We start from the raw sequence: 27,457 nt of genomic DNA on the forward strand, positions 1-27,457 counted from the left end.
ACAACGACTGTCTTTTAACTTCAGGTTACTGTTGAGATGGAAAACAACGACTGTCTTTTAACTTCAGGTTACTGTTGAGATGGAAAACAACGACTGTCTTTTAACTTCAGGTTACTGTTGAGATGGAAAACAACGACTGTCTTTTAACTTCAGGTTACTGTTGAGATGGAAAACAACGACTGTCTTTTAACTTCAGGTTACTGTTGAGATGGAAAACAACGACTGTCTTTTAACTTCAGGTTACTGTTCAGATGGAAAACAACGACTGTCTTTTAACTTCAGGTAACTGTTGAGATGGAAAACAATGACTGTCTTTTAACTTCAGGTAACTGTTGAGATAGAAAACAACGACTGTCTTAACTTCAGGTTACTGTTGGAGATGGAAAACAAAGACTGTCTGTTAGCTTCAGGTTACTGTTGGAGATGGAAAATAACGACTGTCTTTTAACTTCAGGTTACTGTTGAAGTGGAAAACAACGACTGTCTTTTAACTTCAGGTTACTGTTGGAGATGGAAAACAACGACTGTCTTTTAACTTCAGGTTACTGTTGGAGATGGAAAACAACGACTGTCTTTTAACTTCTGGTTACTGTTGGAGATGGAAAACAACGACTGTCTTTTAACTTCAGGTTACTGTTGGAGATGGAAACCAACGACTGTCTTTTAACTTCAGGTTACTGTTGTAATGGAAAACAATGACTGTCTTTTAACTTCAGGTTACTGTTGTAATGGAAAACAATGACTATCTTTTAACTTCAGGTAACTGTTGAGATGGAAAACCATGACTGTCTTTTAACTTCAGGTAACTGTTGAGATGGAAAACAACGACTGTCTTAACTTCAGGTTACTGTTGGAGATGGAAAACAACGACTGTCTTTTAGCTTCAGGTTACTGTTGTAGATGAAAAATAACGACTGTCTTTTAGCTTCAGGTTACTGTTGAGATGGAAAACAACTACTGCCTTAACTTCAGGTTACTGTTGGAGATGGAAAACAACGACTGTCTTTTAACTTCAGGTTACTGTTGAGATGGAAAACAATGACTGTCTTTTAACTTCAGGTTACTGTTGGAGATGGAAAACAATGACTGTCTTTTAACTTTAGGTTACTGTTGGAGATGGAAAACAATGACTGTCTTTTAACTTCAGGTTACTGTTGAGATGGAAAACAATGATTGTCTTTTAACTTCAGGTTACTGTTGAGATAGAAAACAACGACTGTCTTTTAACTTCAGGTTACTGTTGAGATGGAAAACAACGACTGTCTTTTAACTTCAGGTTACTGTTAAGATGGAAAACAACGACTGTCTTAACTTCAGGTTATTGTTGAGATGGAAAACAACTACTGTCTTTTAACTTCAGGTTACTGTTGAGATGGAAAACAACGACTGTCTTTTAACTTCAGGTAACTGTTGAGATGGAAAACAACGACTGTCTTTTAACTTCAGGTAACTGTTCAGATGGAAAACAATGACTGTCTTTTAACTTCAGGTAACTGTTGAGATGGAAAACAACGACTGTCTTTTAACTTCAGGTTACTGTTGGAGATGGAAAACAACGACTGTCTTTTAACTTCAGGTTACTGTTCAGATGGAAAACAACGACTGTCTTTTAACTTCAGGTTACTGTTGAGATGGAAAACAATGACTGTCTTTTAACTTCAGGTTACTGTTCAGATGGAAAACAATGAATGTCTTTTAGCTTCAGGTTACTGTTGAGATGGAAAACAATGACTGTCTTTTAACTTCAGGTAACTGTTGGAGATGGAAAACAATGACTGTCTTTTAACTTCAGGTTACTGTTCAGATGGAAAACAACGACTGTCTTTTAACTTCAGGTAACTGTTGGAGATGGAACACAATGACTGTCTTTTAACTTCAGGTAACTGTTGAGATGGAAAACAACGACTGTCTTAACTTCGGGTTACTGTTGGAGATGGAAAACAATGACTGTCTTTTAGCTTCACGTTACTGTTGGAGATGGAAAACAACGACTGTCTTTTAACTTCAGGTTACTGTTGGAGATGGAAAACAACGACAGTCTTTTAACTTCAGGTTACTGTTCAGATGGAAAACAACGACTGTCTTTTAACTTCAGGTTACTGTTCAGATGGAAAACAACGACTGTCTTTTAACTTCAGGTTACTGTTGAGATGGAAAACAATGACTGTCTTTTAACTTCAGGTTACTGTTCAGATGGAAAACAACGACTGTCTTTTTACTTCAGGTTACTGTTCAGATGGAAAACAACGACTGTCTTTTAACTTCAGGTTACTGTTGAGATGGAAAACAACGACTGTCTTTTAACTTCAGGTTACTGTTGAGATGGAAAACAACGACTGTCTTTTAACTTCAGGTTACTGTTGAGATGGAAAACAACGACTGTCTTTTAACTTCAGGTTACTGTTCAGATGGAAAACAACGACTGTCTTTTAACTTCAGGTTACTGTTGAGATGGAAAACAACGACTGTCTTTTAACTTCAGGTTACTGTTGAGATGGAAAACAACGACTGTCTTTTAACTTCAGGTTACTGTTGAGATGGAAAACAACGACGGTCTTTTAACTTCAGGTTACTGTTGAGATGGAAAACAACGACTGTCTTTTAACTTCAGGTAACTGTTGGAGATGGAAAACAATGACTGTCTTTTAACTTCAGGTTACTGTTCAGATGGAAAACAACGACTGTCTTTTAACTTCAGGTAACTGTTGGAGATGGAACACAATGACTGTCTTTTAACTTCAGGTAACTGTTGAGATGGAAAACAACGACTGTCTTAACTTCGGGTTACTGTTGGAGATGGAAAACAATGACTGTCTTTTAGCTTCACGTTACTGTTGGAGATGGAAAACAACGACTGTCTTTTAACTTCAGGTTACTGTTGGAGATGGAAAACAACGACAGTCTTTTAACTTCAGGTTACTGTTCAGATGGAAAACAACGACTGTCTTTTAACTTCAGGTTACTGTTCAGATGGAAAACAACGACTGTCTTTTAACTTCAGGTTACTGTTGAGATGGAAAACAATGACTGTCTTTTAACTTCAGGTTACTGTTCAGATGGAAAACAACGACTGTCTTTTTACTTCAGGTTACTGTTCAGATGGAAAACAACGACTGTCTTTTAACTTCAGGTTACTGTTGAGATGGAAAACAACGACTGTCTTTTAACTTCAGGTTACTGTTGAGATGGAAAACAACGACTGTCTTTTAACTTCAGGTTACTGTTGAGATGGAAAACAACGACTGTCTTTTAACTTCAGGTTACTGTTCAGATGGAAAACAACGACTGTCTTTTAACTTCAGGTTACTGTTGAGATGGAAAACAACGACTGTCTTTTAACTTCAGGTTACTGTTGAGATGGAAAACAACGACTGTCTTTTAACTTCAGGTTACTGTTGAGATGGAAAACAACGACGGTCTTTTAACTTCAGGTTACTGTTGAGATGGAAAACAACGACTGTCTTTTAACTTCAGGTAACTGTTCAGATGGAAAACAATGACTGTCTTTTAACTTCAGGTAACTGTTGAGATGGAAAACAACGACTGTCTTAACTTCAGGTTACTGTTGGAGATGGAAAACAATGACTGTCTTTTATCTTCAGGTTACTGTTGGAGATGGAAAATAACGACTGTCTTTTAGCTTCAGGTTACTGTTGAGATGGAAAACAACGACTGTCTTTTAACTTCAGGTTACTGTTGGAGATGGAAAACAACGACAGTCTTTTAACTGCAGGTTACTGTTCAGATGGAAAACAACGACTGTCTTTTAACTTCAGGTTACTGTTGAGATGGAAAACAATGACTGTCTTTTAACTTTAGGTTACTGTTCAGATGGAAAACAACGACTGTCTTTTAACTTCAGGTTACTGTTCAGATGGAAAACAACGACTGTCTTTTAACTTCAGGTTACTGTTGAGATGGAAAACAACGACTGTCTTTTAACTTCAGGTTACTGTTGAGATGGAAAACAACGACTGTCTTTTAACGTCAGGTAACTGTTGAGATGGAAAACAATGACTGTCTTTTAACTTCAGGTAACTGTTGAGATAGAAAACAACGACTGTCTTAACTTCAGGTTACTGTTGGAGATGGAAAACAAAGACTGTCTTTTAGCTTCAGGTTACTGTTGGAGATGGAAAATAACGACTGTCTTTTAACTTCAGGTTACTGTTGAAGTGGAAAACAACGACTGTCTTTTAACTTCAGGTTACTGTTGGAGATGGAAAACAACGACTGTCTTTTAACTTCAGGTTACTGTTGGAGATGGAAAACAACGACTGTCTTTTAACTTCTGGTTACTGTTGGAGATGGAAAACAGCGACTGTCTTTTAACTTCAGGTTACTGTTGGAGATGGAAACCAACGACTGTCTTTTAACTTCAGGTTAATGTTGAGATGGAAAACAACGACTGTCTTTTAACTTCAGGTTACTGTTGAGATGGAAAACAACGACTGTCTTTTAACTTCAGGTTACTGTTGAGATGGAAAACAACGACTGTCTTTTAACTTCAGGTTACTGTTGAGATGGAAAACAACGACTGTCTTTTAACTTCAGGTAACTGTTCAGATGGAAAACAATGACTGTCTTTTAACTTCAGGTAACTGTTGAGATGGAAAACAACGACTGTCTTAACTTCAGGTTACTGTTGGAGATGGAAAACAATGACTGTCTTTTAGCTTCAGGTTACTGTTGGAGATGGAAAACAACGACTGTCTTTTAACTTCAGGTTACTGTTGGAGATGGAAAACAACGACTGTCTTTTAACTTCAGGTTACTGTTCAGATGGAAAACAACGACTGTCTTTTAACTTCAGGTTACTGTTGAGATGGAAAACAATGACTGTCTTTTAACTTCAGGTTACTGTTCAGATGGAAAACAACGACTGTCTTTTAACTTCAGGTTACTGTTCAGATGGAAAACAACGACTGTCTTTTAACTTCAGGTTACTGTTGAGATGGAAAACAACGACTGTCTTTTAACTTCAGGTTACTGTTGAGATGGAAAACAACGACTGTCTTTTAACTTCAGGTTACTGTTGAGATGGAAAACAACGACTGTCTTTTAACTTCAGGTTACTGTTGAGATGGAAAACAACGACTGTCTTTTAACTTCAGGTTACTGTTGAGATGGAAAACAACGACTGTCTTTTAACTTCAGGTTACTGTTGAGATGGAAAACAACGACTGTCTTTTAACTTCAGGTTACTGTTCAGATGGAAAACAACGACTGTCTTTTAACTTCAGGTAACTGTTGAGATGGAAAACAATGACTGTCTTTTAACTTCAGGTAACTGTTGAGATAGAAAACAACGACTGTCTTAACTTCAGGTTACTGTTGGAGATGGAAAACAAAGACTGTCTTTTAGCTTCAGGTTACTGTTGGAGATGGAAAATAACGACTGTCTTTTAACTTCAGGTTACTGTTGAAGTGGAAAACAACGACTGTCTTTTAACTTCAGGTTACTGTTGGAGATGGAAAACAACGACTGTCTTTTAACTTCAGGTTACTGTTGGAGATGGAAAACAACGACTGTCTTTTAACTTCTGGTTACTGTTGGAGATGGAAAACAACGACTGTCTTTTAACTTCAGGTTACTGTTGGAGATGGAAACCAACGACTGTCTTTTAACTTCAGGTTACTGTTGTAATGGAAAACAATGACTGTCTTTTAACTTCAGGTTACTGTTGTAATGAAAAACAATGACTATCTTTTAACTTCAGGTAACTGTTGAGATGGAAAACAATGACTGTCTTTTAACTTCAGGTAACTGTTGAGATGGAAAACAACGACTGTCTTAACTTCAGGTTACTGTTGGAGATGGAAAACAACGACTGTCTTTTAGCTTTAGGTTACTGTTGTAGATGAAAAATAACGACTGTCTTTTAGCTTCAGGTTACTGTTGAGATGGAAAACAACTACTGTCGTAACTTCAGGTTACTGTTGGAGATGGAAAACAACGACTGTCTTTTAACTTCAGGTTACTGTTGAGATGGAAAACAATGACTGTCTTTTAACTTCAGGTTACTGTTGGAGATGGAAAACAATGACTGTCTTTTAACTTTAGGTTACTGTTGGAGATGGAAAACAATGACTGTCTTTTAACTTCAGGTTACTGTTGAGATGGAAAACAATGACTGTCTTTTAACTTCAGGTTACTGTTGAGATAGAAAACAACGACTGTCTTTTAACTTCAGGTTACTGTTGAGATGGAAAACAACGACTGTCTTTTAACTTCAGGTTACTGTTAAGATGGAAAACAACGACTGTCTTAACTTCAGGTTATTGTTGAGATGGAAAACAACTACTGTCTTTTAACTTCAGGTTACTGTTGAGATGGAAAACAACGACTGTCTTTTAACTTCAGGTAACTGTTGAGATGGAAAACAACGACTGTCTTTTAACTTCAGGTAACTGTTCAGATGGAAAACAATGACTGTCTTTTAACTTCAGGTTACTGTTCAGATGGAAAACAATGAATGTCTTTTAGCTTCAGGTTACTGTTGAGATGGAAAACAATGACTGTCTTTTAACTTCAGGTAACTGTTGGAGATGGAAAACAATGACTGTCTTTTAACTTCAGGTTACTGTTCAGATGGAAAACAACGACTGTCTTTTAACTTCAGGTAACTGTTGGAGATGGAACACAATGACTGTCTTTTAACTTCAGGTAACTGTTGAGATGGAAAACAACGACTGTCTTTTAACTTCAGGTAACTGTTGGAGATGGAAAACAATGACTGTCTTTTAACTTCAGGTTACTGTTGAGATGGAAAACAATGACTATCTTTTAACTTCAGGTTACTGTTGAGATGGAAAACAACGACTGTCTTTTAACTTCAGGTTACTGTTGAGATGGAAAACAACGACTGTCTTTTAACTTCAGGTAACTGTTGAGATGGAAAACAATGACTGTCTTTTAACTTCAGGTAACTGTTGAGATAGAAAACAACGACTGTCTTAACTTCAGGTTACTGTTGGAGATGGAAAACAAAGACTGTCTTTTAGCTTCAGGTTACTGTTGGAGATGGAAAATAACGACTGTCTTTTAACTTCAGGTTACTGTTGAAGTGGAAAACAACGACTGTCTTTTAACTTCAGGTTACTGTTGGAGACGGAAAACAACGACTGTCTTTTAACTTCAGGTTACTGTTGGAGATGGAAAACAACGACTGTCTTTTAACTTCTGGTTACTGTTGGAGATGGAAAACAGCGACTGTCTTTTAACTTCAGGTTACTGTTGGAGATGGAAACCAACGACTGTCTTTTAACTTCAGGTTACTGTTGTAATGGAAAACAATGACTGTCTTTTAACTTCAGGTTACTGTTGTAATGGAAAACAATGACTATCTTTTAACTTCAGGTAACTGTTGAGATGGAAAACAATGACTGTCTTTTAACTTCAGGTAACTGTTGAGATGGAAAACAACGACTGTCTTAACTTCAGGTTACTGTTGGAGATGGAAAACAATGACTGTCTTTTAGCTTCAGGTTACTGTTGGAGATGGAAAATAACGACTGTCTTTTAGCTTCAGGTTACTGTTGAGATGGAAAACAATGACTGTCTTTTAACTTCAGGTTACTGTTGAGATAGAAAACAACGACTGTCTTTTAACTTCAGGTTACTGTTGAGATGGAAAACAACGACTGTCTTTTAACTTCAGGTTACTGTTAAGATGGAAAACAACGACTGTCTTAACTTCAGGTTATTGTTGAGATGGAAAACAACTACTGTCTTTTAACTTCAGGTTACTGTTGAGATGGAAAACAACGACTGTCTTTTAACTTCAGGTAACTGTTGAGATGGAAAACAACGACTGTCTTTTAACTTCAGGTAACTGTTCAGATGGAAAACAATGACTGTCTTTTAACTTCAGGTTACTGTTCAGATGGAAAACAATGAATGTCTTTTAGCTTCAGGTTACTGTTGAGATGGAAAACAATGACTGTCTTTTAACTTCAGGTAACTGTTGGAGATGGAAAACAATGACTGTCTTTTAACTTCAGGTTACTGTTCAGATGGAAAACAACGACTGTCTTTTAACTTCAGGTAACTGTTGGAGATGGAACACAATGACTGTCTTTTAACTTCAGGTAACTGTTGAGATGGAAAACAACGACTGTCTTTTAACTTCAGGTAACTGTTGGAGATGGAAAACAATGACTGTCTTTTAACTTCAGGTTACTGTTGAGATGGAAAACAATGACTATCTTTTAACTTCAGGTTACTGTTGAGATGGAAAACAACGACTGTCTTTTAACTTCAGGTTACTGTTGAGATGGAAAACAACGACTGTCTTTTAACTTCAGGTAACTGTTGAGATGGAAAACAATGACTGTCTTTTAACTTCAGGTAACTGTTGAGATAGAAAACAACGACTGTCTTAACTTCAGGTTACTGTTGGAGATGGAAAACAAAGACTGTCTTTTAGCTTCAGGTTACTGTTGGAGATGGAAAATAACGACTGTCTTTTAACTTCAGGTTACTGTTGAAGTGGAAAACAACGACTGTCTTTTAACTTCAGGTTACTGTTGGAGACGGAAAACAACGACTGTCTTTTAACTTCAGGTTACTGTTGGAGATGGAAAACAACGACTGTCTTTTAACTTCTGGTTACTGTTGGAGATGGAAAACAGCGACTGTCTTTTAACTTCAGGTTACTGTTGGAGATGGAAACCAACGACTGTCTTTTAACTTCAGGTTACTGTTGTAATGGAAAACAATGACTGTCTTTTAACTTCAGGTTACTGTTGTAATGGAAAACAATGACTATCTTTTAACTTCAGGTAACTGTTGAGATGGAAAACAATGACTGTCTTTTAACTTCAGGTAACTGTTGAGATGGAAAACAACGACTGTCTTAACTTCAGGTTACTGTTGGAGATGGAAAACAATGACTGTCTTTTAGCTTCAGGTTACTGTTGGAGATGGAAAATAACGACTGTCTTTTAGCTTCAGGTTACTGTTGAGATGGAAAACAATGACTGTCTTTTAACTTCAGGTTACTGTTGGAGATGGAAAACAACGACTGTCTTTTAACTTCAGGTTACTGTTCAGATGGAAAACAACGACTGTCTTTTAACTTCAGGTTACTGTTCAGATGGAAAACAACGACTGTCTTTTAACTTCAGGTTACTGTTCAGATGGAAAACAACGACTGTCTTTTAACTTCAGGTTACTGTTGAGATGGAAAACAACGACTGTCTTTTAACTTCAGGTTACTGTTGAGATGGAAAACAACGACTGTCTTTTAACTTCAGGTAACTGTTGAGATGGAAAACAATGACTGTCTTTTAACTTCAGGTAACTGTTGAGATAGAAAACAACGACTGTCTTAACTTCAGGTTACTGTTGGAGATGGAAAACAAAGACTGTCTTTTAGCTTCAGGTTACTGTTGGAGATGGAAAATAACGACTGTCTTTTAACTTCAGGTTACTGTTGAAGTGGAAAACAACGACTGTCTTTTAACTTCAGGTTACTGTTGGAGATGGAAAACAACGACTGTCTTTTAACTTCAGGTTACTGTTGTAATGGAAAACAATGACTGTCTTTTAACTTCAGGTAACTGTTGAGATGGAAAACAATGACTGTCTTTTAACTTCAGGTAACTGTTGAGATGGAAAACAACGACTGTCTTAACTTCAGGTTACTGTTGGAGATGGAAAACAACGACTGTCTTTTAGCTTCAGGTTACTGTTGTAGATGGAAAATAACGACTGTCTTTTAGCTTCAGGTTACTGTTGAGATGGAAAACAACTACTGTCTTAACTTCAGGTTACTGTTGGAGATGGAAAACAACGACTGTCTTTTAACTTCAGGTAACTGTTCAGATGGAAAACAATGACTGTCTTTTAACTTCAGGTAACTGTTGAGATGGAAAACAATGACTGTCTTTTAACTTCAGGTAACTGTTGAGATGGAAAACAACGACTGTCTTAACTTCGGGTTACTGTTGGAGATGGAAAACAATGACTGTCTTTTAGCTTCAGGTTACTGTTGGAGATGGAAAACAACGACTGTCTTTTAACTTCAGGTTACTGTTGGAGATGGAAAACAACGACTGTCTTTTAACTTCAGGTTACTGTTCAGATAGAAAACAACGACTGTCTTTTAACTTCAGGTTACTGTTGAGATGGAAAACAATGACTGTCTTTTAACTTCAGGTTACTGTTCAGATGGAAAACAACGACTGTCTTTTAACTTCAGGTTACTGTTGAGATGGAAAACAATGACTGTCTTTTAACTTCAGGTTACTGTTCAGATGGAAAACAACGACTGTCTTTTAACTTCAGGTTACTGTTGAGATGGAAAACAACGACTGTCTTTTAACTTCAGGTTACTGTTGAGATGGAAAACAACGACTGTCTTTTAACTTCAGGTTACTGTTGAGATGGAAAACAACGACTGTCTTTTAACTTCAGGTTACTGTTGAGATGGAAAACAACGACTGTCTTTTAACTTCAGGTTACTGTTCAGATGGAAAACAACGACTGTCTTTTAACTTCAGGTTACTGTTGAGATGGAAAACAATGACTGTCTTTTAACTTCAGGTAACTGTTGAGATGGAAAACAACGACTGTCTTAACTTCAGGTTACTGTTGGAGATGGAAAACAATGACTGTCTTTTAGCTTCAGGTTACTGTTGGAGATGGAAAATAACGACTGTCTTTTAGCTTCAGGTTACTGTTGAGATGGAAAACAATGACTGTCTTTTAACTTCAGGTTACTGTTGGAGATGGAAAACAACGACTGTCTTTTAACTTCAGGTAACTGTTGAGATGGAAAACAACGACTGTCTTTTAACTTCAGGTAACTGTTGGAGATGGAAAACAATGACTGTCTTTTAACTTCAGGTTACTGTTGAGATGGAAAACAATGACTATCTTTTAACTTCAGGTTACTGTTGAGATGGAAAACAACGACTGTCTTTTAACTTCAGGTTACTGTTGAGATGGAAAACAACGACTGTCTTTTAACTTCAGGTAACTGTTGAGATGGAAAACAATGACTGTCTTTTAACTTCAGGTAACTGTTGAGATAGAAAACAACGACTGTCTTAACTTCAGGTTACTGTTGGAGATGGAAAACAAAGACTGTCTTTTAGCTTCAGGTTACTGTTGGAGATGGAAAATAACGACTGTCTTTTAACTTCAGGTTACTGTTGAAGTGGAAAACAACGACTGTCTTTTAACTTCAGGTTACTGTTGGAGACGGAAAACAACGACTGTCTTTTAACTTCAGGTTACTGTTGGAGATGGAAAACAACGACTGTCTTTTAACTTCTGGTTACTGTTGGAGATGGAAAACAGCGACTGTCTTTTAACTTCAGGTTACTGTTGGAGATGGAAACCAACGACTGTCTTTTAACTTCAGGTTACTGTTGTAATGGAAAACAATGACTGTCTTTTAACTTCAGGTTACTGTTGTAATGGAAAACAATGACTATCTTTTAACTTCAGGTAACTGTTGAGATGGAAAACAATGACTGTCTTTTAACTTCAGGTAACTGTTGAGATGGAAAACAACGACTGTCTTAACTTCAGGTTACTGTTGGAGATGGAAAACAATGACTGTCTTTTAGCTTCAGGTTACTGTTGGAGATGGAAAATAACGACTGTCTTTTAGCTTCAGGTTACTGTTGAGATGGAAAACAATGACTGTCTTTTAACTTCAGGTTACTGTTGGAGATGGAAAACAACGACTGTCTTTTAACTTCAGGTTACTGTTCAGATGGAAAACAACGACTGTCTTTTAACTTCAGGTTACTGTTCAGATGGAAAACAACGACTGTCTTTTAACTTCAGGTTACTGTTCAGATGGAAAACAACGACTGTCTTTTAACTTCAGGTTACTGTTGAGATGGAAAACAACGACTGTCTTTTAACTTCAGGTTACTGTTGAGATGGAAAACAACGACTGTCTTTTAACTTCAGGTAACTGTTGAGATGGAAAACAATGACTGTCTTTTAACTTCAGGTAACTGTTGAGATAGAAAACAACGACTGTCTTAACTTCAGGTTACTGTTGGAGATGGAAAACAAAGACTGTCTTTTAGCTTCAGGTTACTGTTGGAGATGGAAAATAACGACTGTCTTTTAACTTCAGGTTACTGTTGAAGTGGAAAACAACGACTGTCTTTTAACTTCAGGTTACTGTTGGAGATGGAAAACAACGACTGTCTTTTAACTTCAGGTTACTGTTGTAATGGAAAACAATGACTGTCTTTTAACTTCAGGTAACTGTTGAGATGGAAAACAATGACTGTCTTTTAACTTCAGGTAACTGTTGAGATGGAAAACAACGACTGTCTTAACTTCAGGTTACTGTTGGAGATGGAAAACAACGACTGTCTTTTAGCTTCAGGTTACTGTTGTAGATGGAAAATAACGACTGTCTTTTAGCTTCAGGTTACTGTTGAGATGGAAAACAACTACTGTCTTAACTTCAGGTTACTGTTGGAGATGGAAAACAACGACTGTCTTTTAACTTCAGGTAACTGTTCAGATGGAAAACAATGACTGTCTTTTAACTTCAGGTAACTGTTGAGATGGAAAACAATGACTGTCTTTTAACTTCAGGTAACTGTTGAGATGGAAAACAACGACTGTCTTAACTTCGGGTTACTGTTGGAGATGGAAAACAATGACTGTCTTTTAGCTTCAGGTTACTGTTGGAGATGGAAAACAACGACTGTCTTTTAACTTCAGGTTACTGTTGGAGATGGAAAACAACGACTGTCTTTTAACTTCAGGTTACTGTTCAGATAGAAAACAACGACTGTCTTTTAACTTCAGGTTACTGTTGAGATGGAAAACAATGACTGTCTTTTAACTTCAGGTTACTGTTCAGATGGAAAACAACGACTGTCTTTTAACTTCAGGTTACTGTTGAGATGGAAAACAATGACTGTCTTTTAACTTCAGGTTACTGTTCAGATGGAAAACAACGACTGTCTTTTAACTTCAGGTTACTGTTGAGATGGAAAACAACGACTGTCTTTTAACTTCAGGTTACTGTTGAGATGGAAAACAACGACTGTCTTTTAACTTCAGGTTACTGTTGAGATGGAAAACAACGACTGTCTTTTAACTTCAGGTTACTGTTGAGATGGAAAACAACGACTGTCTTTTAACTTCAGGTTACTGTTCAGATGGAAAACAACGACTGTCTTTTAACTTCAGGTTACTGTTGAGATGGAAAACAATGACTGTCTTTTAACTTCAGGTAACTGTTGAGATGGAAAACAACGACTGTCTTAACTTCAGGTTACTGTTGGAGATGGAAAACAATGACTGTCTTTTAGCTTCAGGTTACTGTTGGAGATGGAAAATAACGACTGTCTTTTAGCTTCAGGTTACTGTTGAGATGGAAAACAATGACTGTCTTTTAACTTCAGGTTACTGTTGGAGATGGAAAACAACGACTGTCTTTTAACTTCAGGTTACTGTTCAGATGGAAAACAACGACTGTCTTTTAACTTCAGGTTACTGTTGAGATGGAAAACAATGACTGTCTTTTAACTTTAGGTTACTGTTCAGATGGAAAACAACGACTGTCTTTTAACTTCAGGTTACTGTTCAGATGGAAAACAACGACTGTCTTTTAACTTCAGGTTACTGTTGAGATGGAAAACAACGACTGTCTTTTAACTTCAGGTTACTGTTGAGATGGAAAACAACGACTGTCTTTTAACTTCAGGTAACTGTTGAGATGGAAAACAATGACTGTCTTTTAACTTCAGGTAACTGTTGAGATAGAAAACAACGACTGTCTTAACTTCAGGTTACTGTTGGAGATGGAAAACAAAGACTGTCTTTTAGCTTCAGGTTACTGTTGGAGATGGAAAATAACGACTGTCTTTTAACTTCAGGTTACTGTTGAAGTGGAAAACAACGACTGTCTTTTAACTTCAGGTTACTGTTGGAGATGGAAAACAACGACTGTCTTTTATCTTCAGGTTACTGTTGGAGATGGAAAACAACGACTGTCTTTTAACTTCTGGTTACTGTTGGAGATGGAAAACAACGACTGTCTTTTAACTTCAGGTTACTGTTGGAGATGGAAACCAACGACTGTCTTTTAACTTCAGGTTACTGTTGTAATGGAAAACAATGACTGTCTTTTAACTTCAGGTAACTGTTGAGATGGAAAACAATGACTGTCTTTTAACTTCAGGTAACTGTTGAGATGGAAAACAACGACTGTCTTAACTTCAGGTTACTGTTGGAGATGGAAAACAACGACTGTCTTTTAGCTTCAGGTTACTGTTGTAGATGGAAAATAACGACTGTCTTTTAGCTTCAGGTTACTGTTGAGATGGAAAACAACTACTGTCTTAACTTCAGGTTACTGTTGGAGATGGAAAACAACGACTGTCTTTTAACTTCAGGTAACTGTTCAGATGGAAAACAATGACTGTCTTTTAACTTCAGGTAACTGTTGAGATGGAAAACAACGACTGTCTTAACTTCGGGTTACTGTTGGAGATGGAAAACAATGACTGTCTTTTAGCTTCAGGTTACTGTTGGAGATGGAAAACAACGACTGTCTTTTAACTTCAGGTTACTGTTGGAGATGGAAAACAACGACTGTCTTTTAACTTCAGGTTACTGTTCAGATAGAAAACAACGACTGTCTTTTAACTTCTGGTTACTGTTGGAGATGGAAAACAGCGACTGTCTTTTAACTTCAGGTTACTGTTGGAGATGGAAACCAACGACTGTCTTTTAACTTCAGGTTAATGTTGAGATGGAAAACAACGACTGTCTTTTAACTTCAGGTTACTGTTGAGATGGAAAACAACGACTGTCTTTTAACTTCAGGTTACTGTTGAGATGGAAAACAACGACTGTCTTTTAACTTCAGGTTACTGTTGAGATGGAAAACAACGACTGTCTTTTAACTTCAGGTAACTGTTCAGATGGAAAACAATGACTGTCTTTTAACTTCAGGTAACTGTTGAGATGGAAAACAACGACTGTCTTAACTTCAGGTTACTGTTGGAGATGGAAAACAATGACTGTCTTTTAGCTTCAGGTTACTGTTGGAGATGGAAAACAACGACTGTCTTTTAACTTCAGGTTACTGTTGGAGATGGAAAACAACGACTGTCTTTTAACTTCAGGTTACTGTTCAGATGGAAAACAACGACTGTCTTTTAACTTCAGGTTACTGTTGAGATGGAAAACAATGACTGTCTTTTAACTTCAGGTTACTGTTCAGATGGAAAACAACGACTGTCTTTTAACTTCAGGTTACTGTTCAGATGGAAAACAACGACTGTCTTTTAACTTCAGGTTACTGTTGAGATGGAAAACAACGACTGTCTTTTAACTTCAGGTTACTGTTGAGATGGAAAACAACGACTGTCTTTTAACTTCAGGTTACTGTTGAGATGGAAAACAACGACTGTCTTTTAACTTCAGGTTACTGTTGAGATGGAAAACAACGACTGTCTTTTAACTTCAGGTTACTGTTGAGATGGAAAACAACGACTGTCTTTTAACTTCAGGTTACTGTTGAGATGGAAAACAACGACTGTCTTTTAACTTCAGGTTACTGTTCAGATGGAAAACAACGACTGTCTTTTAACTTCAGGTAACTGTTGAGATGGAAAACAATGACTGTCTTTTAACTTCAGGTAACTGTTGAGATAGAAAACAACGACTGTCTTAACTTCAGGTTACTGTTGGAGATGGAAAACAAAGACTGTCTTTTAGCTTCAGGTTACTGTTGGAGATGGAAAATAACGACTGTCTTTTAACTTCAGGTTACTGTTGAAGTGGAAAACAACGACTGTCTTTTAACTTCAGGTTACTGTTGGAGATGGAAAACAACGACTGTCTTTTAACTTCAGGTTACTGTTGGAGATGGAAAACAACGACTGTCTTTTAACTTCTGGTTACTGTTGGAGATGGAAAACAACGACTGTCTTTTAACTTCAGGTTACTGTTGGAGATGGAAACCAACGACTGTCTTTTAACTTCAGGTTACTGTTGTAATGGAAAACAATGACTGTCTTTTAACTTCAGGTTACTGTTGTAATGAAAAACAATGACTATCTTTTAACTTCAGGTAACTGTTGAGATGGAAAACAATGACTGTCTTTTAACTTCAGGTAACTGTTGAGATGGAAAACAACGACTGTCTTAACTTCAGGTTACTGTTGGAGATGGAAAACAACGACTGTCTTTTAGCTTTAGGTTACTGTTGTAGATGAAAAATAACGACTGTCTTTTAGCTTCAGGTTACTGTTGAGATGGAAAACAACTACTGTCGTAACTTCAGGTTACTGTTGGAGATGGAAAACAACGACTGTCTTTTAACTTCAGGTTACTGTTGAGATGGAAAACAATGACTGTCTTTTAACTTCAGGTTACTGTTGGAGATGGAAAACAATGACTGTCTTTTAACTTTAGGTTACTGTTGGAGATGGAAAACAATGACTGTCTTTTAACTTCAGGTTACTGTTGAGATGGAAAACAATGACTGTCTTTTAACTTCAGGTTACTGTTGAGATAGAAAACAACGACTGTCTTTTAACTTCAGGTTACTGTTGAGATGGAAAACAACGACTGTCTTTTAACTTCAGGTTACTGTTAAGATGGAAAACAACGACTGTCTTAACTTCAGGTTATTGTTGAGATGGAAAACAACTACTGTCTTTTAACTTCAGGTTACTGTTGAGATGGAAAACAACGACTGTCTTTTAACTTCAGGTAACTGTTGAGATGGAAAACAACGACTGTCTTTTAACTTCAGGTAACTGTTCAGATGGAAAACAATGACTGTCTTTTAACTTCAGGTTACTGTTCAGATGGAAAACAATGAATGTCTTTTAGCTTCAGGTTACTGTTGAGATGGAAAACAATGACTGTCTTTTAACTTCAGGTAACTGTTGGAGATGGAAAACAATGACTGTCTTTTAACTTCAGGTTACTGTTCAGATGGAAAACAACGACTGTCTTTTAACTTCAGGTAACTGTTGGAGATGGAACACAATGACTGTCTTTTAACTTCAGGTAACTGTTGAGATGGAAAACAACGACTGTCTTTTAACTTCAGGTAACTGTTGGAGATGGAAAACAATGACTGTCTTTTAACTTCAGGTTACTGTTGAGATGGAAAACAATGACTATCTTTTAACTTCAGGTTACTGTTGAGATGGAAAACAACGACTGTCTTTTAACTTCAGGTTACTGTTGAGATGGAAAACAACGACTGTCTTTTAACTTCAGGTAACTGTTGAGATGGAAAACAATGACTGTCTTTTAACTTCAGGTAACTGTTGAGATAGAAAACAACGACTGTCTTAACTTCAGGTTACTGTTGGAGATGGAAAACAAAGACTGTCTTTTAGCTTCAGGTTACTGTTGGAGATGGAAAATAACGACTGTCTTTTAACTTCAGGTTACTGTTGAAGTGGAAAACAACGACTGTCTTTTAACTTCAGGTTACTGTTGGAGACGGAAAACAACGACTGTCTTTTAACTTCAGGTTACTGTTGGAGATGGAAAACAACGACTGTCTTTTAACTTCTGGTTACTGTTGGAGATGGAAAACAGCGACTGTCTTTTAACTTCAGGTTACTGTTGGAGATGGAAACCAACGACTGTCTTTTAACTTCAGGTTACTGTTGTAATGGAAAACAATGACTGTCTTTTAACTTCAGGTTACTGTTGTAATGGAAAACAATGACTATCTTTTAACTTCAGGTAACTGTTGAGATGGAAAACAATGACTGTCTTTTAACTTCAGGTAACTGTTGAGATGGAAAACAACGACTGTCTTAACTTCAGGTTACTGTTGGAGATGGAAAACAATGACTGTCTTTTAGCTTCAGGTTACTGTTGGAGATGGAAAATAACGACTGTCTTTTAGCTTCAGGTTACTGTTGAGATGGAAAACAATGACTGTCTTTTAACTTCAGGTTACTGTTGAGATAGAAAACAACGACTGTCTTTTAACTTCAGGTTACTGTTGAGATGGAAAACAACGACTGTCTTTTAACTTCAGGTTACTGTTAAGATGGAAAACAACGACTGTCTTAACTTCAGGTTATTGTTGAGATGGAAAACAACTACTGTCTTTTAACTTCAGGTTACTGTTGAGATGGAAAACAACGACTGTCTTTTAACTTCAGGTAACTGTTGAGATGGAAAACAACGACTGTCTTTTAACTTCAGGTAACTGTTCAGATGGAAAACAATGACTGTCTTTTAACTTCAGGTTACTGTTCAGATGGAAAACAATGAATGTCTTTTAGCTTCAGGTTACTGTTGAGATGGAAAACAATGACTGTCTTTTAACTTCAGGTAACTGTTGGAGATGGAAAACAATGACTGTCTTTTAACTTCAGGTTACTGTTCAGATGGAAAACAACGACTGTCTTTTAACTTCAGGTAACTGTTGGAGATGGAACACAATGACTGTCTTTTAACTTCAGGTAACTGTTGAGATGGAAAACAACGACTGTCTTTTAACTTCAGGTAACTGTTGGAGATGGAAAACAATGACTGTCTTTTAACTTCAGGTTACTGTTGAGATGGAAAACAATGACTATCTTTTAACTTCAGGTTACTGTTGAGATGGAAAACAACGACTGTCTTTTAACTTCAGGTTACTGTTGAGATGGAAAACAACGACTGTCTTTTAACTTCAGGTAACTGTTGAGATGGAAAACAATGACTGTCTTTTAACTTCAGGTAACTGTTGAGATAGAAAACAACGACTGTCTTAACTTCAGGTTACTGTTGGAGATGGAAAACAAAGACTGTCTTTTAGCTTCAGGTTACTGTTGGAGATGGAAAATAACGACTGTCTTTTAACTTCAGGTTACTGTTGAAGTGGAAAACAACGACTGTCTTTTAACTTCAGGTTACTGTTGGAGACGGAAAACAACGACTGTCTTTTAACTTCAGGTTACTGTTGGAGATGGAAAACAACGACTGTCTTTTAACTTCTGGTTACTGTTGGAGATGGAAAACAGCGACTGTCTTTTAACTTCAGGTTACTGTTGGAGATGGAAACCAACGACTGTCTTTTAACTTCAGGTTACTGTTGTAATGGAAAACAATGACTGTCTTTTAACTTCAGGTTACTGTTGTAATGGAAAACAATGACTATCTTTTAACTTCAGGTAACTGTTGAGATGGAAAACAATGACTGTCTTTTAACTTCAGGTAACTGTTGAGATGGAAAACAACGACTGTCTTAACTTCAGGTTACTGTTGGAGATGGAAAACAATGACTGTCTTTTAGCTTCAGGTTACTGTTGGAGATGGAAAATAACGACTGTCTTTTAGCTTCAGGTTACTGTTGAGATGGAAAACAATGACTGTCTTTTAACTTCAGGTTACTGTTGGAGATGGAAAACAACGACTGTCTTTTAACTTCAGGTTACTGTTCAGATGGAAAACAACGACTGTCTTTTAACTTCAGGTTACTGTTCAGATGGAAAACAACGACTGTCTTTTAACTTCAGGTTACTGTTCAGATGGAAAACAACGACTGTCTTTTAACTTCAGGTTACTGTTGAGATGGAAAACAACGACTGTCTTTTAACTTCAGGTTACTGTTGAGATGGAAAACAACGACTGTCTTTTAACTTCAGGTAACTGTTGAGATGGAAAACAATGACTGTCTTTTAACTTCAGGTAACTGTTGAGATAGAAAACAACGACTGTCTTAACTTCAGGTTACTGTTGGAGATGGAAAACAAAGACTGTCTTTTAGCTTCAGGTTACTGTTGGAGATGGAAAATAACGACTGTCTTTTAACTTCAGGTTACTGTTGAAGTGGAAAACAACGACTGTCTTTTAACTTCAGGTTACTGTTGGAGATGGAAAACAACGACTGTCTTTTAACTTCAGGTTACTGTTGTAATGGAAAACAATGACTGTCTTTTAACTTCAGGTAACTGTTGAGATGGAAAACAATGACTGTCTTTTAACTTCAGGTAACTGTTGAGATGGAAAACAACGACTGTCTTAACTTCAGGTTACTGTTGGAGATGGAAAACAACGACTGTCTTTTAGCTTCAGGTTACTGTTGTAGATGGAAAATAACGACTGTCTTTTAGCTTCAGGTTACTGTTGAGATGGAAAACAACTACTGTCTTAACTTCAGGTTACTGTTGGAGATGGAAAACAACGACTGTCTTTTAACTTCAGGTAACTGTTCAGATGGAAAACAATGACTGTCTTTTAACTTCAGGTAACTGTTGAGATGGAAAACAATGACTGTCTTTTAACTTCAGGTAACTGTTGAGATGGAAAACAACGACTGTCTTAACTTCGGGTTACTGTTGGAGATGGAAAACAATGACTGTCTTTTAGCTTCAGGTTACTGTTGGAGATGGAAAACAACGACTGTCTTTTAACTTCAGGTTACTGTTGGAGATGGAAAACAACGACTGTCTTTTAACTTCAGGTTACTGTTCAGATAGAAAACAACGACTGTCTTTTAACTTCAGGTTACTGTTGAGATGGAAAACAATGACTGTCTTTTAACTTCAGGTTACTGTTCAGATGGAAAACAACGACTGTCTTTTAACTTCAGGTTACTGTTGAGATGGAAAACAATGACTGTCTTTTAACTTCAGGTTACTGTTCAGATGGAAAACAACGACTGTCTTTTAACTTCAGGTTACTGTTGAGATGGAAAACAACGACTGTCTTTTAACTTCAGGTTACTGTTGAGATGGAAAACAACGACTGTCTTTTAACTTCAGGTTACTGTTGAGATGGAAAACAACGACTGTCTTTTAACTTCAGGTTACTGTTCAGATGGAAAACAACGACTGTCTTTTAACTTCAGGTTACTGTTGAGATGGAAAACAATGACTGTCTTTTAACTTCAGGTAACTGTTGAGATGGAAAACAACGACTGTCTTAACTTCAGGTTACTGTTGGAGATGGAAAACAATGACTGTCTTTTAGCTTCAGGTTACTGTTGGAGATGGAAAATAACGACTGTCTTTTAGCTTCAGGTTACTGTTGAGATGGAAAACAATGACTGTCTTTTAACTTCAGGTTACTGTTGGAGATGGAAAACAACGACTGTCTTTTAACTTCAGGTTACTGTTCAGATGGAAAACAACGACTGTCTTTTAACTTCAGGTTACTGTTGAGATGGAAAACAATGACTGTCTTTTAACTTTAGGTTACTGTTCAGATGGAAAACAACGACTGTCTTTTAACTTCAGGTTACTGTTCAGATGGAAAACAACGACTGTCTTTTAACTTCAGGTTACTGTTGAGATGGAAAACAACGACTGTCTTTTAACTTCAGGTTACTGTTGAGATGGAAAACAACGACTGTCTTTTAACTTCAGGTAACTGTTGAGATGGAAAACAATGACTGTCTTTTAACTTCAGGTAACTGTTGAGATAGAAAACAACGACTGTCTTAACTTCAGGTTACTGTTGGAGATGGAAAACAAAGACTGTCTTTTAGCTTCAGGTTACTGTTGGAGATGGAAAATAACGACTGTCTTTTAACTTCAGGTTACTGTTGAAGTGGAAAACAACGACTGTCTTTTAACTTCAGGTTACTGTTGGAGATGGAAAACAACGACTGTCTTTTATCTTCAGGTTACTGTTGGAGATGGAAAACAACGACTGTCTTTTAACTTCTGGTTACTGTTGGAGATGGAAAACAACGACTGTCTTTTAACTTCAGGTTACTGTTGGAGATGGAAACCAACGACTGTCTTTTAACTTCAGGTTACTGTTGTAATGGAAAACAATGACTGTCTTTTAACTTCAGGTAACTGTTGAGATGGAAAACAATGACTGTCTTTTAACTTCAGGTAACTGTTGAGATGGAAAACAACGACTGTCTTAACTTCAGGTTACTGTTGGAGATGGAAAACAACGACTGTCTTTTAGCTTCAGGTTACTGTTGTAGATGGAAAATAACGACTGTCTTTTAGCTTCAGGTTACTGTTGAGATGGAAAACAACTACTGTCTTAACTTCAGGTTACTGTTGGAGATGGAAAACAACGACTGTCTTTTAACTTCAGGTAACTGTTCAGATGGAAAACAATGACTGTCTTTTAACTTCAGGTAACTGTTGAGATGGAAAACAACGACTGTCTTAACTTCGGGTTACTGTTGGAGATGGAAAACAATGACTGTCTTTTAGCTTCAGGTTACTGTTGGAGATGGAAAACAACGACTGTCTTTTAACTTCAGGTTACTGTTGGAGATGGAAAACAACGACTGTCTTTTAACTTCAGGTTACTGTTCAGATAGAAAACAACGACTGTCTTTTAACTTCAGGTTACTGTTGAGATGGAAAACAATGACTGTCTTTTAACTTCAGGTTACTGTTCAGATGGAAAACAACGACTGTCTTTTAACTTCAGGTTACTGTTGAGATGGAAAACAATGACTGTCTTTTAACTTCAGGTTACTGTTCAGATGGAAAACAACGACTGTCTTTTAACTTCAGGTTACTGTTGAGATGGAAAACAACGACTGTCTTTTAACTTCAGGTTACTGTTGAGATGGAAAACAACGACTGTCTTTTAACTTCAGGTTACTGTTGAGATGGAAAACAACGACTGTCTTTTAACTTCAGGTTACTGTTGAGATGGAAAACAACGACTGTCTTTTAACTTCAGGTTACTGTTCAGATGGAAAACAACGACTGTCTTTTATCTTCAGGTTACTGTTGAGATGGAAAACAATGACTGTCTTTTAACTTCAGGTAACTGTTGAGATGGAAAACAACGACTGTCTTAACTTCAGGTTACTGTTGGAGATGGAAAACAATGACTGTCTTTTAGCTTCAGGTTACTGTTGGAGATGGAAAATAACGACTGTCTTTTAGCTTCAGGTTACTGTTGAGATGGAAAACAATGACTGTCTTTTAACTTCAGGTTACTGTTGGAGATGGAAAACAACGACTGTCTTTTAACTTCAGGTTACTGTTCAGATGGAAAACAACGACTGTCTTTTAACTTCAGGTTACTGTTGAGATGGAAAACAATGACTGTCTTTTAACTTCAGGTTACTGTTCAGATGGAAAACAACGACTGTCTTTTAACTTCAGGTTACTGTTCAGATGGAAAACAACGACTGTCTTTTAACTTCAGGTTACTGTTGAGATGGAAAACAACGACTGTCTTTTAACTTCAGGTTACTGTTGAGATGGAAAACAACGACTGTCTTTTAACTTCAGGTTACTGTTGAGATGGAAAACAACGACTGTCTTTTAACTTCAGGTTACTGTTCAGATGGAAAACAACGACTGTCTTTTAACTTCAGGTTACTGTTGGAGATGGAAACCAACGACTGTCTTTTAACTTCAGGTTACTGTTGTAATGGAAAACAATGACTGTCTTTTAACTTCAGGTTACTGTTGTAATGGAAAACAATGACTATCTTTTAACTTCAGGTAACTGTTGAGATGGAAAACAATGACTGTCTTTTAACTTCAGGTAACTGTTGAGATGGAAAACAACGACTGTCTTAACTTCAGGTTACTGTTGGAGATGGAAAACAACGACTGTCTTTTAGCTTCAGGTTACTGTTGTAGATGGAAAATAACGACTGTCTTTTAGCTTCAGGTTACTGTTGAGATGGAAAACAACTACTGTCTTAACTTCAGGTTACTGTTGGAGATGGAAAACAACGACTGTCTTTTAACTTCAGGTTACTGTTGAGATGGAAAACAATGACTGTCTTTTAACTTCAGGTTACTGTTGGAGATGGAAAACAATGACTGTCTTTTAACTTTAGGTTACTGTTGGAGATGGAAAACAATGACTGTCTTTTAACTTCAGGTTACTGTTGAGATGGAAAACAATGACTGTCTTTTAACTTCAGGTTACTGTTGAGATAGAAAACAACGACTGTCTTTTAACTTCAGGTTACTGTTGAGATGGAAAACAACGACTGTCTTTTAACTTCAGGTTACTGTTAAGATGGAAAACAACGACTTTCTTAACTTCAGGTTATTGTTGAGATGGAAAACAACTACTGTCTTTTAACTTCAGGTTACTGCTGAGATGGAAAACAACGACTGTCTTTTAACTTCAGGTAACTGTTGAGATGGAAAACAACGACTGTCTTTTAACTTCAGGTAACTGTTGAGATGGAAAACAACGACTGTCTTAACTTCGGGTTACTGTTGGAGATGGAAAACAATGACTGTCTTTTAGCTTCAGGTTACTGTTGGAGATGGAAAACAACGACTGTCTTTTAACTTCAGGTTACTGTTGGAGATGGAAAACAACGACTGTCTTTTAACTTCAGGTTACTGTTCAGATGGAAAACAACGACTGTCTTTTAACTTCAGGTTACTGTTGAGATGGAAAACAATGACTGTCTTTTAACTTCAGGTTACTGTTCAGATGGAAAACAACGACTGTCTTTTAACTTCAGGTTACTGTTGAGATGGAAAACAATGACTGTCTTTTAACTTCAGGTTACTGTTGAGATGGAAAACAACGACTGTCTTTTAACTTCAGGTTACTGTTGAGATGGAAAACAACGACTGTCTTTTAACTTCAGGTTACTGTTGAGATGGAAAACAACGACTGTCTTTTAACTTCAGGTTACTGTTGAGATGGAAAACAACGACTGTCTTTTAACTTCAGGTTACTGTTCAGATGGAAAACAACGACTGTCTTTTAACTTCAGGTTACTGTTGAGATGGAAAACAACGACTGTCTTTTAACTTCAGGTTACTGTTGAGATGGAAAACAACGACTGTCTTTTAACTTCAGGTTACTGTTGAGATGGAAAACAACGACTGTCTTTTAACTTCAGGTTACTGTTGAGATGGAAAACAACGACTGTCTTTTAACTTCAGGTAACTGTTCAGATGGAAAACAATGACTGTCTTTTAACTTCAGGTAACTGTTGAGATGGAAAACAACGACTGTCTTAACTTCAGGTTACTGTTGGAGATGGAAAACAATGACTGTCTTTTAGCTTCAGGTTACTGTTGGAGATGGAAAATAACGACTGTCTTTTAGCTTCAGGTTACTGTTGAGATGGAAAACAATGACTGTCTTTTAACTTCAGGTTACTGTTGGAGATGGAAAACAACGACTGTCTTTTAACTTCAGGTTACTGTTCAGATGGAAAACAACGACTGTCTTTTAACTTCAGGTTACTGTTGAGATGGAAAACAATGACTGTCTTTTAACTTCAGGTTACTGTTCAGATGGAAAACAACGACTGTCTTTTAACTTCAGGTTACTGTTCAGATGGAAAACAACGACTGTCTTTTAACTTCAGGTTACTGTTGAGATGGAAAACAACGACTGTCTTTTAACTTCAGGTTACTGTTGAGATGGAAAACAACGACTGTCTTTTAACTTCAGGTTACTGTTGAGATGGAAAACAACGACTGTCTTTTAACTTCAGGTTACTGTTCAGATGGAAAACAACGACTGTCTTTTAACTTCAGGTAACTGTTGAGATGGAAAACAATGACTGTCTTTTAACTTCAGGTAACTGTTGAGATAGAAAACAACGACTGTCTTAACTTCAGGTTACTGTTGGAGATGGAAAACAAAGACTGTCTTTTAACTTCAGGTTACTGTTGGAGATGGAAACCAACGACTGTCTTTTAACTTCAGGTTACTGTTGTGATGGAAAACAATGACTGTCTTTTAACTTCAGGTTACTGTTGTAATGGAAAACAATGACTATCTTTTAACTTCAGGTAACTGTTGAGATGGAAAACAATGACTGTCTTTTAACTTCAGGTAAGTGTTGAGATGGAAAACAACGACTGTCTTAACTTCAGGTTACTGTTGGAGATGGAAAACAACGACTGTCTTTTAGCTTCAGGTTACTGTTGTAGATGGAAAATAACGACTGTCTTTTAGCTTCAGGTTACTGTTGAGATGGAAAACAACTACTGTCTTAACTTCAGGTTACTGTTGGAGATGGAAAACAACGACTGTCTTTTAACTTCAGGTTACTGTTGAGATGGAAAACAATGACTGTCTTTTAACTTCAGGTTACTGTTGGAGATGGAAAACAATGACTGTCTTTTAACTTTAGGTTACTGTTGGAGATGGAAAACAATGACTGTCTTTTAACTTCAGGTTACTGTTGAGATGGAAAACAATGACTGTCTTTTAACTTCAGGTTACTGTTGAGATGGAAAACAACGACTGTCTTTTAACTTCAGGTTACTGTTGAGATGGAAAACAACGACTGTCTTTTAACTTCAGGTTACTGTTGAGATGGAAAACAACGACTGTCTTTTAACTTCAGGTTACTGTTGAGATGGAAAACAACGACTGTCTTTTAACTTCAGGTTACTGTTCAGATGGAAAACAACGACTGTCTTTTAACTTCAGGTTACTGTTGAGATGGAAAACAACGACTGTCTTTTAACTTCAGGTTACTGTTGAGATGGAAAACAACGACTGTCTTTTAACTTCAGGTTACTGTTGAGATGGAAAACAACGACTGTCTTTTAACTTCAGGTTACTGTTGAGATGGAAAACAACGACTGTCTTTTAACTTCAGGTAACTGTTCAGATGGAAAACAATGACTGTCTTAACTTCAGGTAACTGTTGAGATGGAAAACAACGACTGTCTTAACTTCAGGTTACTGTTGGAGATGGAAAACAATGACTGTCTTTTAGCTTCAGGTTACTGTTGGAGATGGAAAATAACGACTGTCTTTTAGCTTCAGGTTACTGTTGAGATGGAAAACAATGACTGTCTTTTAACTTCAGGTTACTGTTGGAGATGGAAAACAACGACTGTCTTTTAACTTCAGGTTACTGTTCAGATGGAAAACAACGACTGTCTTTTAACTTCAGGTTACTGTTGAGATGGAAAACAATGACTGTCTTTTAACTTCAGGTTACTGTTCAGATGGAAAACAACGACTGTCTTTTAACTTCAGGTTACTGTTCAGATGGAAAACAACGACTGTCTTTTAACTTCAGGTTACTGTTGAGATGGAAAACAACGACTGTCTTTTAACTTCAGGTTACTGTTGAGATGGAAAACAACGACTGTCTTTTAACTTCAGGTTACTGTTGAGATGGAAAACAACGACTGTCTTTTAACTTCAGGTTACTGTTCAGATGGAAAACAACGACTGTCTTTTAACTTCAGGTAACTGTTGAGATGGAAAACAATGACTGTCTTTTAACTTCAGGTAACTGTTGAGATAGAAAACAACGACTGTCTTAACTTCAGGTTACTGTTGGAGATGGAAAACAAAGACTGTCTTTTAACTTCAGGTTACTGTTGGAGATGGAAACCAACGACTGTCTTTTAACTTCAGGTTACTGTTGTGATGGAAAACAATGACTGTCTTTTAACTTCAGGTTACTGCTGTAATGGAAAACAATGACTATCTTTTAACTTCAGGTAACTGTTGAGATGGAAAACAATGACTGTCTTTTAACTTCAGGTAAGTGTTGAGATTGGAAAACAACGACTGTCTTAACTTCAGGTTACTGTTGGA

Source organism: Salmo salar, chromosome 04 (genome assembly GCF_965601325.2).
Source record: "Salmo salar chromosome 04, fSalSal1, whole genome shotgun sequence".
Taxonomy (NCBI): Eukaryota; Metazoa; Chordata; class Actinopteri; order Salmoniformes; family Salmonidae; genus Salmo; species Salmo salar.